The sequence below is a fragment of the Engraulis encrasicolus genome, chromosome 13 (genome assembly GCF_034702125.1).
Source record: "Engraulis encrasicolus isolate BLACKSEA-1 chromosome 13, IST_EnEncr_1.0, whole genome shotgun sequence".
Lineage (NCBI taxonomy): Eukaryota > Metazoa > Chordata > Actinopteri > Clupeiformes > Engraulidae > Engraulis > Engraulis encrasicolus.
In genome coordinates, this window is record NC_085869.1 from 32,412,474 (window position 1) to 32,427,720 (window position 15,247).

At 42.1% G+C, this 15,247-nt stretch overlaps 2 long non-coding RNA genes across 3 annotated transcripts; both read right to left on the bottom strand.

Moving 5' to 3' along the window:
• Nucleotides 1–1,308: 1,308 nt before the first annotated feature.
• LOC134461694 (uncharacterized) lies at nucleotides 1,309–2,806 on the bottom strand. Its single transcript, XR_010037371.1, has 3 exons — nucleotides 2,695–2,806; nucleotides 2,499–2,584; nucleotides 1,309–2,074 (listed from the first exon to the last, which is right to left on the bottom strand). It is a non-coding gene; the product is annotated as an uncharacterized LOC134461694 (long non-coding RNA).
• A 256-nt stretch (nucleotides 2,807–3,062) lies between these two features.
• LOC134461693 (uncharacterized) lies at nucleotides 3,063–4,842 on the bottom strand. Of its 2 annotated transcripts, none has more exons than XR_010037370.1 (5): nucleotides 4,782–4,842; nucleotides 4,406–4,534; nucleotides 3,937–4,021; nucleotides 3,558–3,686; nucleotides 3,063–3,150 (listed from the first exon to the last, which is right to left on the bottom strand). It is a non-coding gene; the product is annotated as an uncharacterized LOC134461693 (long non-coding RNA). The 2 variants fall into 2 exon arrangements; XR_010037369.1 differs by having other exon boundaries at nucleotides 3,930–4,021.
• Nucleotides 4,843–15,247: the final 10,405 nt, after the last annotated feature.

The window sequence follows — 15,247 nt, forward strand, 5'->3', positions numbered from 1 at the left end:
ATATTTAACACTGTGCCAAGAGTTACTTTTTAACTCCCTAAACTGGGTTAAAGTAACACTATATTGAGTTACATTGAAACTTTATCAGAGTTCATTTTTCACTCCCTAAACTGGGTTAACTTAACACTGCATTGAGTTACATTAACACTATATCAGAGTTCCTTTTCAACTCCCTACATAAGGTTAAATTAACACTATATCGATATACATTAACACTATGTCAGAGTTCCTTTTTAACTCCCACAGAGTCAATTTTAACCCTTTTTGAGGGTTTATATAGCTCCACACTCTAAAGAGTTAAATTAACATTTTCAATATAGTTAATATTTAACACTGTGCCAAGAGTTACTTTTTAACTCCCTAAACTGGGTTAAATTAACACTATTTCGATTTACATTAACACTAAATCAGAGCTCCTTTTAACTTCCTAAACTGGGTTAAATCGACACAACATACTTTAAAAATCGGACAATACAACCATTAAAATGATAATAATTAATTCCAAGAAAAATGCGTCTTCAAAAACACAATTTTTTAAAACTTTTTCCCCAATGCAGTCAGTTAAAACATGAGGGTATAAATGTACAAACTTCCATCTGCTTACCATTTATTTTAAGAATTGTTGACCAATGCATTAATTAAGATCAATTTAAAAAACTAAATACAAGAATGCATAATATTTCAGATCTCTTTTTTATTGCTGAACAATGAAGGTAATTAACAATACATTTTATAATATACTATAAAGATGCAAATCACAGCAGTGTAGCATTAACACATGATAGCATTGGAGCAATAAAACCTTAATTGAATTTACATGCGTCTTTGTATCCTCTTTGCAAAGATGGGTTATCAGCAAGACTGATCACTCATGACTGAAAAGACTCAACTACATCATAGCAACATTGCAACATTGCTATGACATTACCAAGAGCCTTAAGTAACAGGTTAAAACTCAGTCATTACAATATTGGTGACAGTAAAGGCTCTGCTAAAAGGGGTTAAAGGAAATGGTTCAGTTTTACCAATGTACCATTTGATTTCAGTGACACTGTAGAATTATAGAATTTCAAAAATTTAGTTTCACCTTACCTTTTGTATAGCACACTGTAAAACAGTACATTAAAATGTTTAAAGGGACACTGTGCAGGAAATAGTCAAAAAAGGTACTGCAACTATGCTGCTCATTGAAACTGGGTTGCCTATTGCCAAATTTGATATTAACATGAACGTTTACTAAGTAATATACAAATATTTTCTAGTATGGTCCAAGTACAGTCATTTTTGCAGCTAAAAATGGCTGTTTATGGAAATTCAAGAGAAGATCCCCCTTTTCATGTATGAAAAATGCATTTTTTTCAGTCATAATGAATACTTAGAATTTGATAGTGGTGGTAAATATTCATGAAAAAGGTAACATTATTGAATGGGTAGCATGAATTCTGGAAATAAACAACAAAAAATCTCACACTGTGTCCCTTTAACCCCTTTGCGAAGAGCCCATGTGCTTTGCACAGAGAATATGTTGCTTTTTTAGCTATGAGTAAACAGGCCCGCCAGCAGTTCCATCTGCACAAACAGGCTTCTCACCGTACTTTTGGTTAATTACAAAATTTACAGTGCATCCATAACTGCGCTAACAGAGTGGAGTGAACTTTTTGTCCCCAGGTTGAAATTTGTCTTGGGCTCTATAGTCACTACATTCCATACAGTACTTACATAACCATCATATAACAGAACATAAATAAAAAAGAACATTGGAAAAACATAGAAAACATTAAAATAAAAAACATCAAAGTGTGCACTGCATGTCCATGGCATGTCTATCCGCCATTAACAGACAAGGTATTCCCTGATGGGTGGTTATCCGAATAATACATTTCAAACACAGCATGTATTCAGTCCAAAAGAACTGACAGGGATGTCGCAACATTTAGATTGACAGTTTGTACAGGACCTTGTAGTAGCTGGCTTGTAGATACTCAAGGTTCACGTAGTAGATGATCTTCCAAAAGCACAGTGAAGCTGCAGGTTGCATATCCCTCATGGCGGCTCTTGGCATCTCACCACAAGTCTTGAAAAAGCAAAACAAAAGAAAAGTGTAAATGATTAGGCCAAGACATGGCTCTTCCATCTCAGTCATCATAAATATGGTTTAGGTAAATTATGAAAAATATATATAAAATGTTATTTCTGACTTGACTGCATGTGCATTTTGGGTGCTACACGCTATGTCTGTTTTACATGTTAACAGATCATGCACTCATTAGAATGAGATGACGGACAGGGCTGGAAAAAAGAGGCTGTTGGGTCCTGACAAGCCAGTAGTAGTGAGAACAATATAATTAGATGTTGAAACTAGTAGGGATTTTCCTTTAAGGTTGTGTGTGTTTATCTGTGTGTGGTGTAGAGTGGAGTGTGCATGCGCATGTTTTGTAAGTGTGTGTGTGTATGTGTGCACGCATGGGCTGTTATGCATGACATAAAAAAGATCTTACTTCCTACATCCTGATGTTTGAGGACTCCTCAGATAAGTAGTGTCGCAGACCCAGCAGAGCAGAAGTCCTCTTCTTTCATTTGTGTCCTACAGCAGAAAAAGAATGAATAACTATAAGTAATAGTAATAGGAATTTTACTGTGAAATATATAGTGCAACTGGCACCCATGTGTACAATAACTGGATCATACACTCACACTTCAGTGCTGGGTTCTTCCCTCGATGCAGACAGCTTCATACACATTAAGCGGTTTTGGTGCCAGGTCATCACGTCCATCGTGGAACGACTCAGTGCCTACCGGGATGACTCTGTGCCTACCGGTGCCCAAAGAGGAAGACAAAAAGAAAGACAACAAGTTTGAGAGTTTGGCAGACAAATAGACAGAACATACAGTAAACCGTTGCAAAATTGTCTGAATTGACACCAGACAGTAGGCATTCCATACACATTCACAGAATCAAAGAACAATATCAGGCCAGCTCTCATTGTGTGTGTGTGTGTGTGTGTGTATGTGTGTGCATTAACGCCTGCTGTTGTGCATTGATATAAAAAAAACTTACTGCATACATGCCAATGATATCCAAGAGCTTCTTGAATAAGTAGTGTGACCGCCGACCCAGCTGAGCAGCATTCTTCTCCTTTTACTTGTGTCCTACAGCCAAAAAATAAGCAGTTATTGTGATTTTATTGTTAAAGTAATAGGCCTACAATACATATGTATTAAGTTCATTATGTCTAACTGTTTAACTTAAACACTTAGGGGTTTCCCTCTGATGAAGACGGAAGTAACACCGTCGAAACATGTCAGGTAAAAGATAAAAACTTTTACATGTCTTAAGGCAAAAGAAACCCCTAAGTGTTTAAGGCCTACAATACAGTTGACATACATTCATCCTGAACTGCGTTGTTGGGTCCTGACAAGCCAGTGGTAGTGAGAACAATATAATTGGATGTTGAAACTAGTGGGGATTTGAGTATTGTAATAGTAATTGGGATTTTACTGTGAAATATATAGTACAACTGGCACCCATGGTTACAATAACTGGATTATACACTCACATTTCAGCACTGGGTTCTTCCCTCGATGCAGACAGCTTCATACACATTAAGCGGTTTTGGTGCCAGGTCATCATGTCCATCGAGGAACGACTCCGTGCCTACCGGAATGACTCTGTGCCTACCGGTGCCCTAAGAGAAAGACAAAAAGAAAAACAACAAATTTGAGAATTTGGCAGACAAAAAGACAGAACATACAGTAAATCGTTGCAAAATTGTCTGAAGTGACACCAGACAGTAGGCATTCCATGCACATTCACAGAATCAAAGAACAATATCAGGCCAGCTCTCATTGTGTGTGTGTGTGTGTGTGTGTGTGTGTGTGTGTGTGTGTGTATTAACGCCTGCTGTTGTGCATTGATATAAAAAACTTACTGCATACATGCCAATGATATCCAAGAGCTTCTTGAATAAGTAGTGTGACCGCCGACCCAGCTGAGCAGCATTCTTCTCCTTTTACTTGTGTCCTACAGCCAAAAAATAAGCAGTTATTGTGATTTTATTGTTAAAGTAATAGGCCTACAATACATATGTATTAAGTTCATTATGTCTAACTGTTTAACTTATGAAGACGGAAGTAACACCGTCGAAACATGTCAGGTAAAAGATAAAAACTTTTACATGTCTTAAGGCAAAAGAAACCCCTAAGTGTTTAAGGCCTACAATACAGTTGACATACATTCATCCTGAACTGCGTTGTTGGGTCCTGACAAGCCAGTGGTAGTGAGAACAATATAATTGGATGTTGAAACTAGTGGGGATTTGAGTATTGTAATAGTAATTGGGATTTTACTGTGAAATATATAGTACAACTGGCACCCATGGTTACAATAACTGGATTATACACTCACATTTCAGTACTGGGTTCTTCCCTCGATGCAGACAGCTTCATACACATTAAGCGGTTTTGGTGCCAGGTCATCACGTCCATCGAGGAACGACTCCGTGCCTACCGGAATGACTCTGTGCCTACCGGTGCCCTAAGAGGAAGACAAAAAGAAAGACAACAAGTTTGAGAATTTGGCAGACAAAAAGACAGAACATACAGTAAATCGTTGCAAAATTGTCTGAAGTGACACCAGACAGTAGGCATTCCATGCATATTCACAGAATCAAAGAACAATATCAGGCCAGCTCTCATTGTGTGTGTGTGCGTGTGTGTGTGTGCGCGTGTGTTTGTGCATTAACGCCTGCTGTTGTGTTGTGCATTGATATAAAAAAACTTACTTCATAGATGCTGATGATATCCAAGAGCTTCGCCGACCCAGCTGAGCAGCATTCTTCTCCTTTTACTTGTGTCCTACAGCCAAAAAATAAACAGTTATTGTGATTATGTGTATTTATTGTTAAAATAATAGGCCTACAATATAGTTGACACACTTGTCCTGAACTCAGTCAATTACATCTCTCAGACAATTCCAATCGGTTTTCATCGTTTACTTCTTCAGTGACTTAGTTCCAGCTTCCTACACATCCAGCTGTCTTGGTAACAGGTCAGAGGAAAGACATCCATCTTATCCAGAGCAGAAGAGATTTTTTTTTAAAAGACAAAACGTTACAGGGCTTTCCAGACACACCTTCAAAACATACAGGCAACCTTAACTAAATGTATGAAAGGCTTTTGTCTCACTACTGTAGTGCACACAACAACTTTATATATTTCATTTACATTAATACAAATATAAACCAACCAGTCTTCGGAAATGCTGCACATACTACAGAGTACAATAGGCCTATCACACAGTCACACTAGAACTAAATGGTCTCTGGAACTACTACACACGCACGATTTGCGGCTGATATCAGCTATCATGCATACTTGTAGTAGCTGTTGCCTTATTGCCTATGCTCTAGCCACAACTTTCTATAAACCAGTAAACTTCCCTGTTGTAGTGTCAACAAAGCAACAAATCCCTGCTCGTGAAAGAGAGAAATTGGCTAAAGTTAACCCTAGGAACACAACGACAGGTGAATAAACCGTTTTCCACGCAGCCTTCATCCGCATAATCAAACAGTTATGTAGTAGATGAGGAAGACGCTAACCAAGCAAGCAAAGCACATAGCACTGTATACGAGCCGAGATAAGAAACGTCCGTTGACACAAACAATAAACCATTGTCGCGACAACATTTTCTTGCAAGCAAGCTGACCAAGCACATGATGCGACTTACCACACCGAACATACCAGAGTAATATTATGCGCGAGCTCTCCCTCTGTCTTTATCAGAGTTCGGACTTGTGAAAGACACAAGTCGCAGTCCATCGACTTACGTAGAAATAACATGACACTTGTGGTAACCGAAGACAACTTGCGCGCCCCCCCAAAAGAAAATGCTGTCGTTATATTGCATTCTAGGTTGGGTTGAGCAAATGAAGTAGCGGCTAGACATAGTCAGCTAATTTATCAGATTTGTGTCAGTTTAGCGTCCTGCATTAGGTATCGCCTGTGAAGTGGACACACTTAGCCCAATCTATTACCTAAAGCAGTGTTTCCCAACCAGGGGTACGTGTACCACTAGGGGTAGGCCTACGCGGACACACTGCAGGGGGTACTTGGAAAAATTTAATTTTAACAAACATATGGAGCTTAGTTACATTGGGATGGAGAAAGCGATATAGAACTTGACTTAGAGGGTACTCATGGCACAATGAGAAGGCTTGGGGGTACACGAGACAAAAAAGGTTGGGAAACATTGAGTCCTAAAGCATCCGCCCAAATTGACAGCCAACCATCCGTTATGAGCTCTACTAAGCGAAATAGCAACCAAATGAATCCCAGAAGGGATGACTTACCTTAGCTAACTAAACACCGTTGACAGAACCTGGACGAAGTACTTTACAACGAAATGTAGCCTACCTTTGTAAAATTCATTAAAGCAAGCATCTATATTCCCAAATCCACCACAGGACAGCAAACCGCTGCAGTTAGTGCTTATTCATTTGCTCCCCTTAAAAGACTAGTTAATACCGTTTCCTCCTATTAGGCCTACTTGAAATGTGACTTGCTTTCCACAAACAGGAACTCACGGCTGACGCACATTTACACCGTGAAAAGCAATTTATGGCAAGTTTATATACATAAAAGGCGCACACTTACCGAAACAATGCTTTCATAAGCCATCCGGTGTCCTCTCTTCTGGACGTTGGTAGCCTACTGATAGCCTTCTGGCAATGGCGACCGGTAAAATTCAAAATTCAAATATGTTAACTCGGCTGAGACGCACTTCACATCTCTACAGAGTTGATTTGCTTGGGTTTTAATAACTCTGTTAAATAACTCCAACACTGAACACCATTTTAATCAGAATGTGTTAAAATGACATTTTGAGAGTTGAAATCAACTCTGGCATGTTTAACCCTGAAATTTCAACATTCCAGTTTTTGCTGTGTATATTTCTCCCCTTGGCCCCCAAATGGGTAGAATCACCACTGTGTTGTGGACCTGTGCAGGCATTTGCAGGACAAGTGTGTGTGACCTCATTCAACCTCGCCGCCACTGCCACTGAACAGGTTGCTGTGGCAAAGAGGGATCTGAAAATACTACCGCCGATTTCGCTCAAGCTAAAAAAACATGACTTATAACAATTCAGGCCTTTTGTCAGATTGAATCTGCATCCAGCGTTTACAGCAGAGCTGGATCGTGATACAGCTTTCTTTCACAGATGGCACAATGAACTACAGTAGAGTCCACAAGATGTGCCTGTGCCAGACGACAGAGAAACACTGAAGAAACTCTGTAGCAATGTCTGACAGGAAAATAACATTCTGAACTTGTTCTTGCCGTTCTTTCTTTCGCAACAGTGTTCAACGCTTTACTGTATGCTTTAGCTTGAAACAGTTCAGGTCTCTCAGTCAGCCTTTACAGCAGAGCAGGGTCCTGGTAGCTTTCTAGCAGATGGCCACAAATGAACTGAGTAGAGTCCACATGAAGGGAATCCAGAAGACTGCCTGTACCAGACGACGGAGAAAATTAGCCAGCAGACCCAGGGAGGACCCAACAACATTTGCCACTGAAATTATTGCTGAATATGTTATTACAGTTCTTTCTTGAAAATGTTAAGTGTTCAATGTTTTCACATTTTTGTCTTGACTGTATACACGTATGCAACATGAAGTTATTTATAGTTTTTTTTTTCACATGCAGTGTTCATCTTTCGAAGAAGGTGTGTATGAATATGTTATTGTATTGTATTATAGAATTATGTAGCCTATTATAGAATTTGTGTGTGCATGCATTATGTCCAGCATGTGGCTAATCAGTGTGTGTGTGTGTGTGTGTGTGTGTGTGTGTGTGTGTGTGTGTGTGTTGTGTGTGTGTGTTGTGTGTGTGTTGTGTGTGTTTGCGCGTACAGCAGGAATTGGGTGTGAATTTTCCATGGCTAAGGGGACCCAAACCTGTTTCCAGTTAAAAGCAGAATCCTCTACAACAAAGGCAAGAGCCGGTACCGTCACAAGTGTAACCCACTATCGGCTTTCCCTCATACCAGCCCTCTCTCTTTCTCTCTCCCTCCTCCCTTTCTATCACTCTCTTTCTCTCTCTCTCTCTCTCTCTCTCTCTCTCTCTCTCTCTCTCTCTCTCTCTCTCTCTCTGTCTCTCCGTCTCTGTATTTCTCTCTCACTCTCTCTCAGTTTACTGTCTCCCGACTTTTATCTCTTTCGCTATTTCTCTCTGATCAGACGTTCTCACGTTACACTTTCAAAGGCCTGTTCAGCAGCCATCACCTCCATGGCTTCACCCAGACACTTTACTGTACGGAGAGAGAGAGAGAGAGAGAGAGAGAGAGAGAGAGAGAGAGAGATAGAAAGGGAGGAGTAAAGGGAAGGAAGGAAAGGAAAAGAAAGGAAAGGAAAGCCAAGATTAAATGAAATAAAGAATTGGGATGTGCGTGGAAAAAAGTGAAGGATACAGTGATGGAGGGGGGAGGTGTTGGAGGGCCATGAAATGAAAGCGATGGAGACAAGCGGATGGAAATAAGAGAACATGAAAGGTGGAGAAGAGTGATAAAATGTAGAAATAACATATCAATACAGGCAGGGGTGACAAAACGTATGAGAGGGAAGGATAAAAAGAGGAGGAAGAGGAGGAGATGAATGTAGGTGTGTGATATGAAATATACTCTCCTCACTTACACTTTTGCAATGAAAGATGTTCCTGATCCATATTTTACTCATGTGTTTGACACACACATGCACACACACAACATTGTTGGTCTCTGTGAAAATCATTTTCCACTGCTCATGTCCAAGAAAAAAAAATATTGTACAAAAAAACAAAACCGATCTCCTACACATCAACTGAGCAGAACTGATTACTTTGGATGCTAATGTTCACTTAATATGACCATAGATACTGGACAGCTTGTATCACCCCCTCAGCTGTTAAAGCATTCACAAACAAATATGATATTCTCTCTGGTTGGAGGAAGATGTTTTATTTGCTGTGACTCTTTTTTGTTTGTTGATGCAGGATGAGCATCCGGCACTTTCAAAATGTAATCACATTTTGTGCACTCATGCTTACAAATACTAGCACAGTCCAACATGTGGGTACGTGTACGGGTACACACACACACACACACACACACACACACACACACACACACACACACACACACACACACACACACCCCAATACACCGATATGGCTGCAGCCTAGGGGCTCCACACATGTCGTGTTGAGCACAGTTGGTGGACATGTTATGATTCTTAATTAGTAGTCTGTAAATTCGACACTATCTGTATACATTTTTTGCGAAATTTGCGTTCTGGGGGGCACACATTAACCTGTAGCCTAGGGGCCCCATGCCATCCTACTCCGGTCGTGCACACACACACACGCACACACACACACATGCACACACGCACACACACACACACACACACACACACACACACACACACACACACACACACACACACACACACACACCAGAGGTAAGAACGGGTAAAAAAATCCAAGCCCGAACCGACATGGGCCCATGGGAATTGGGCCGGGCCCGGCCCGAGGCCGACTAATTATTGGATGTGTAGGCCCGAGCCCGAGGGAAGCCCGAAATTTCAAATTTTATTTATAAGGAGGGGTGATCTATGATAACAAATCAAAGCCCTTAAATTAAAGCCATTAAAGTATTTTGTTACGAAATCTAAGTTAAATAGACTGTATAAACATGCAGGCCATCTTTTATATTTCTGTGTATGCTGCACTTCAGTGCACAGAGGTTACATTAAGCGATAATCCATCATTGACGCTTTTTTTAAGAGTTGGCGGAAAATTTTAAGGGCGTCCGTCATTTTGACCGGCTGATCATTGGGCCATAAGCCACAGCAGCAGTACGACCTTAAAAATCTAGCGCGGCACTTTCACAGAGAGAGACAGCGAGACAAAGAAGAACAACGACGCGAGCAGCAGAACAGGAATGAAGGAGTTCTTGAATTGCCATTGCAAGAGTTTATTAGGCTACAGTATGTGTCGGGTTGATGAGGCGACCTCTGTTTTTTGCAGACCACGCGTCTCTCGTGGCCAAAACACGGCCGAAATGCCTCAGCGCACTGTGATGGGAGGGAGAGGCGAGGGAAAGCGCGTGCATTCTAGCAGCAGGCACTGCACTGCTGGATTATCAACTGACGTGGAATATTATTAACGCACAGCCTACATAGCCTATTTATTTATTTAAAAAAAAAAAAAAAAAAACTGTCAACGATAGAGAAGCCGAACCCGACCCTACCCGAACGTAATGAGTGACATTTCAGGCCCGACCCGACCCGAAATTGGCTCGGGTTCGGGTTCGGGCTCGGGCCTGGGCCAAAAATCATAGGTCTAACACACACACACACACACACACACACACACACACACACACACACACACACACACACACACACACATTGAAAAGAGAGCAAAACAATCAGTGACTGACTACTGTCTCAGTTGATGCAGACTGGTGAAATAGTGTGTATGAGATGTAGTGCTGAGAGAGGGGAGGGAAATGGACATAGGGTCCAGCTCATTACCTAACCTCGCATCCCCATCTTTTGCTTGTGGCCAGTCCACCTGCTTTGCTGATGGCCTGCCTCCATGGAGTAAACAATACACTTTCTAGGAACAACAACCTTTTGGAGTTTTCCTCCCACATTCTACTACATCCTGCTTTTTAATGAGGAAAAAAGACCATTGCATTGTGTTTTTGCTAGATATTGAATAAAACCTTGACTTGCATCACAAGGCTGCAATCAAAAGGAGGGGACGGGAGGTTAGATACTGAAATGGACCTATATAGAGGATCATGAGACTCATCATGTGGTGGGCAGATCAGTTGACTTGAAAGGTTCCACCATCATATGGAAACTGAGAAAGAGAGATGGAGCGAGGGAGGCGTGAATGAAAAAAAAATAGAAAGAGGTAGAGAGAGAAGAGGCTGCAAAAAAAAGATAAGGGAGAGAGAGAGTTCGAGAGACCCAGATAGAAATAGAGAAAGTGTGAGAGAGCATAAGAGACAGAGACAGAGAGAGAGAGAGAGAGAGAGAGAGAGAGAGAGAGAGTGAAACCATAGAAGGAGGAACGAGAGCAAGACAGAGAGAGGAGGAGAGCAAGGGAGGCGGGGGTGGTATGAAGGGGTCATTCAAGTATTCATCTGCTAAAGAGAGAGAGAGATACGGCATAGTGCAGTAAGGCGAGAGAGAGAGAGAGAGAGGATGAAATGATAGATTGAATCATGAGGAAAAAAGAGAGTTAGACAGAGAGAGGGAGGGGTAAAGGAGGGCTATTCATCTGCTTGGTCTTTATGAGCGGAAGTAGGGTTGCTTTGATAGTGGCTGCTGCGTCCGACTGAGCCGTATCAGGTTCACCCGGCTTCCCAGACTCCTCTCCTCCCTTCCTTCTCTTATCTCTACACTCCATCGACACGCCTCACACTGTGTACTACTCTTCCTTTTTTCGTTTCTTATCCCTCTCTTCCTCCTCTTTATCTCTGCACTCCATCGACAGGCCTGACACCCTTGCACTCTTCCACTCTCCCGACTCGTCTCTTCACTACATCGACACGCTGGCCTCACACTCTTTTTCTTCTCTCATCTCTTCCTCTCATCTCCTCCAGCTTGGCCCAGGTGCTGGCATTCATAATAATAATAATAATAATAATAATAATAATAATAATAATAATAATAATAATTTAGTCCCTTAAGGAGCACTCCATTAGTGCTAAGCTAGGCTAGAATAATTTATATTATTCATATGTCATATGTCATTCTGTTCCTCAAAGCACAAACTGTTTGACAGTCTGGGCCTGGATTGATCGTCAATATCATTCTGTTATTGACGCCGCAAACACTGTTGACAGTTAGTTAGTTACATCATTTTGACTGGTGAGGAAGTCACCTTACCTCACATTGGGACTTGGACCAATATCCTGCACCTAAATAACTTTAAGTCATTTTGAATATGTGTGTGTGCAAAGTCTAATGTCATTGAAAGCTGACTGTGATTACTGAATATTGTTGTGTCTTCCTGTCTTTTTAACATTGTAGTGCATGCATGACCGTAAACCTTTTTATGACAGCAAATCAGATTGTATCTCTGAGGTCACAATGAGACTATAATACGTTTGTTATGGTGGTAAAGCTGTATTTGTGAGGTGCGAAAAGATGCTGACTGTGCATGCTGGTTGAAGCGTTGTTGTGTCTGTGAAATAAATATGAGGCATACAGAACCTTGCTGGCACCCTTTTTCTCCATTGTCAGCCTGGGGAAGACTTCGCAAAAAGGCCAGGTGGCCTGGGCCCAGGGAGATAGGGGGCCCAGAATTGGGACCAATTAAGTTGTATGTATTGAGGGAAGGGCCCTTTCAGATGATTTTGTCCTGGGCCCAGCCAATCTGTCAGTGGGCATGGCCCATTACTAAATCATGGCAGTACAGTATGACGTACTACATACATATACTACTACATGTATGAATATTTGTACGTGTGCTGTGCACATAGTGAAGGTATCTGAATATTGCCCCCAATCTCATGCATACTATTTCAATGTCCATGCATTGTTTTATATGTGAAGGAACAACTCTCTCTTAGTTTGTAAGAGGCAATAGAGGTGAATTTCCCAATAGGCCTCCAGGGGATTGTTATGAATCTAGTGTTGATTGCTATTGGCTAAGACCACTGTATGTGACATTATCCGATGTGACCTCATTTCCTGTGGAGGTCTTTTTAAAGTCAGCCACTAGCATTGTTCTTTCTCTTCTGCTTTTACCTGTCCTGCTGTTAACTCCTTAGAGAGGGGGCGAGGGGGCCTTTGGCTAGGCCTCCTCTCCCTCTCTCAAGCCAATAAACCTTGCATTTCTGAATTCCAACTACTCCACTGGATCTGTTCTTAAATATTAATTAGTAGTAAAACTTAAATACTTTTAATAGACAATGCAGTGTTCATTCAACACTTGGAGAGTACCCTGGGACAAAATACACTCCTAAAAGATGTTAAATCGACTCTCTACATGTTAAATTAACACTGCTTGTTTTTTACCCTGTTATACACCCATCGACATATAACAATCCAGCGGGAAATGTGGAGATCAAACCACATCAAACTGCGCCAGGTGGGTGAGGAGGAGACAAGAAGGAGGTGGAGTAGGAGGAGGTGAAGATGAGAAGTCTTGTGCAGGTGGGGGAGTAAGGGGGAGTAAATCAGTAGTTTTATCCCTGGCTATTACATCCCTGCTTATGGGCGATAAATCCTACTTATCGCTGTGAGATAGAATCCCCCAGTGTGTACTCAGATTTACAACCCCTGACACCCAGCATCCTCGTCTCAGCAGCCTCGCACACATCCACATGGAACATCTGCCTGCCCGGGTGCTGTGTATTGTGGGATTAGGGAGGAGGAAGGCATAGAGGAGTGTGGAGTGTGGTGTAAGGGCACGAGGGTGTCATGAGTTTGGTATGAATTGAAGAAGAGTAGTAGGTGGGTGTTTAGGTTTCGGCAGTGATTAAGGTGTCTAGGGATCGTCAGGGATTGAAGGAGAGGAGGGCAGAGTGGGGGTAGAGAGGTGAGAGGGATGGAGTCCTGGAGTAGGAGTTCATTTAGGGTAATGTTTCTCAACGGGGGCTCTACAGGCTTTAGGGAGCACTCTGGGGGGGGGGGGGGGGGGTGAGAAGGAGACAGCTGAGAGGGGGGGTTGCTCAGTTGCAAATGGGGGGCAATGGTGTATTTTAATTTTTCAATATTGAAGGGGGCGTTGGCAGGCTTATGGTGAGGTCAAGGAGGCATTGGCAGGCTTATGATGAGGTTCAGGGGGTGTTTGTTAAAACGCTGAGAACCACTGGTTTTGGGTTTGACAGGGATTGAGTTTGAGATGGGCAGACGTAGAATGCCAGGAGGATGTCAAGGTTTCGGTTTGCGGAAGGGAGGAGGGTGGTAGAATGGGCAAGAGTGGGGTGAGAAGGCAGGTAGTACGGCTGTTGACGGCTTTGTCTGGGCAATGGACAAAGTCATCCGAAAGACTCAGTCAGTCTCAACCTTTGCCACCAACTACTGATACTACTGAGTTAGAAACTGGAATGTCAAAATTCGCCCTATCCTGCAATGGTGAAGAATCTTTAAAATCCTGGATCCGGATTGTGATCCGGATCACCACCAAAATTGAATCTTTTTTTTTTCATTTCCAACAATTCCATAAAGTTTCATCCAAATCCGTGCATAACTTTTTGAGTTATCCTGTTGACAGACAAACAGAGAAAACAAAACAGATAAACCAGCGCGACCGAAAACAAAACCTCCTTGGCGGAGGTAAAAAAAAAACCCACAACCAGTCACAGGCAAATAGGTGGTAAAAAAATACTCCCGTTATTCATTTATTTTCTGTCTGAAATCTACAACTATCCACTTCTAGGTATGTTTTACCAGCGTTTGGTCTGTGGCTGGTGCCAATATTCAGGGCTGGTGCGCGACCTGTAAGAAGAGCCTCACATCTGCTGAGCAGTCCCGGATACTATGATAATGGTATGGCTCGCATATGTGTGTGTGTGTGTGTGTGTGTGTGTGTGTTTGCATTTGCGTGGCTTTTCACTTGTGTGTGTGTGTGTGTGCGCGTGTGCATGCACATGAGTGTGTGTCTTTGGCCATGCGTGCGCATTACTATGTATGGCCTCACACTTTGTGTGTGTGTGTGTGTGTGTGTGTACATTTGGGTGGGTTTGTACATGCAATCTACGTATGTCAGCATATTTTTGATTACCTTTTGAAGGGTTTGAATGTCACAAAAAAGCATATCTTTTTATGCCTCAATCACAGCGAATAGTAAAGTTGATGGCACGTCATAACGCGGCCCGGCAGGAGGGCTCTGTCTCTTGTCCAGAAAAATGATGATCCAGATGGGCTACATACACGCACACACACACGCACACACACACACACACACACACACACACACACACACACACACACACACACACACACACACACACACACACACACACGTGCACACACACAGACACACACACAGACACACACACACCTGGGACAATACAGATGACGCTGTATGATGACTTATAGGGCTGATTGTGGATCCTTGCAGGATTGTGGATCTCTTGACACACACACGCAGGCATGCATGTACACGCAAACGTGCCCGTATCTTGGCACTGTAATAACGTGTAATCCTCCTGGCCTCCATTCATCAACTTGTAAATACTTGCTTTGTGTAT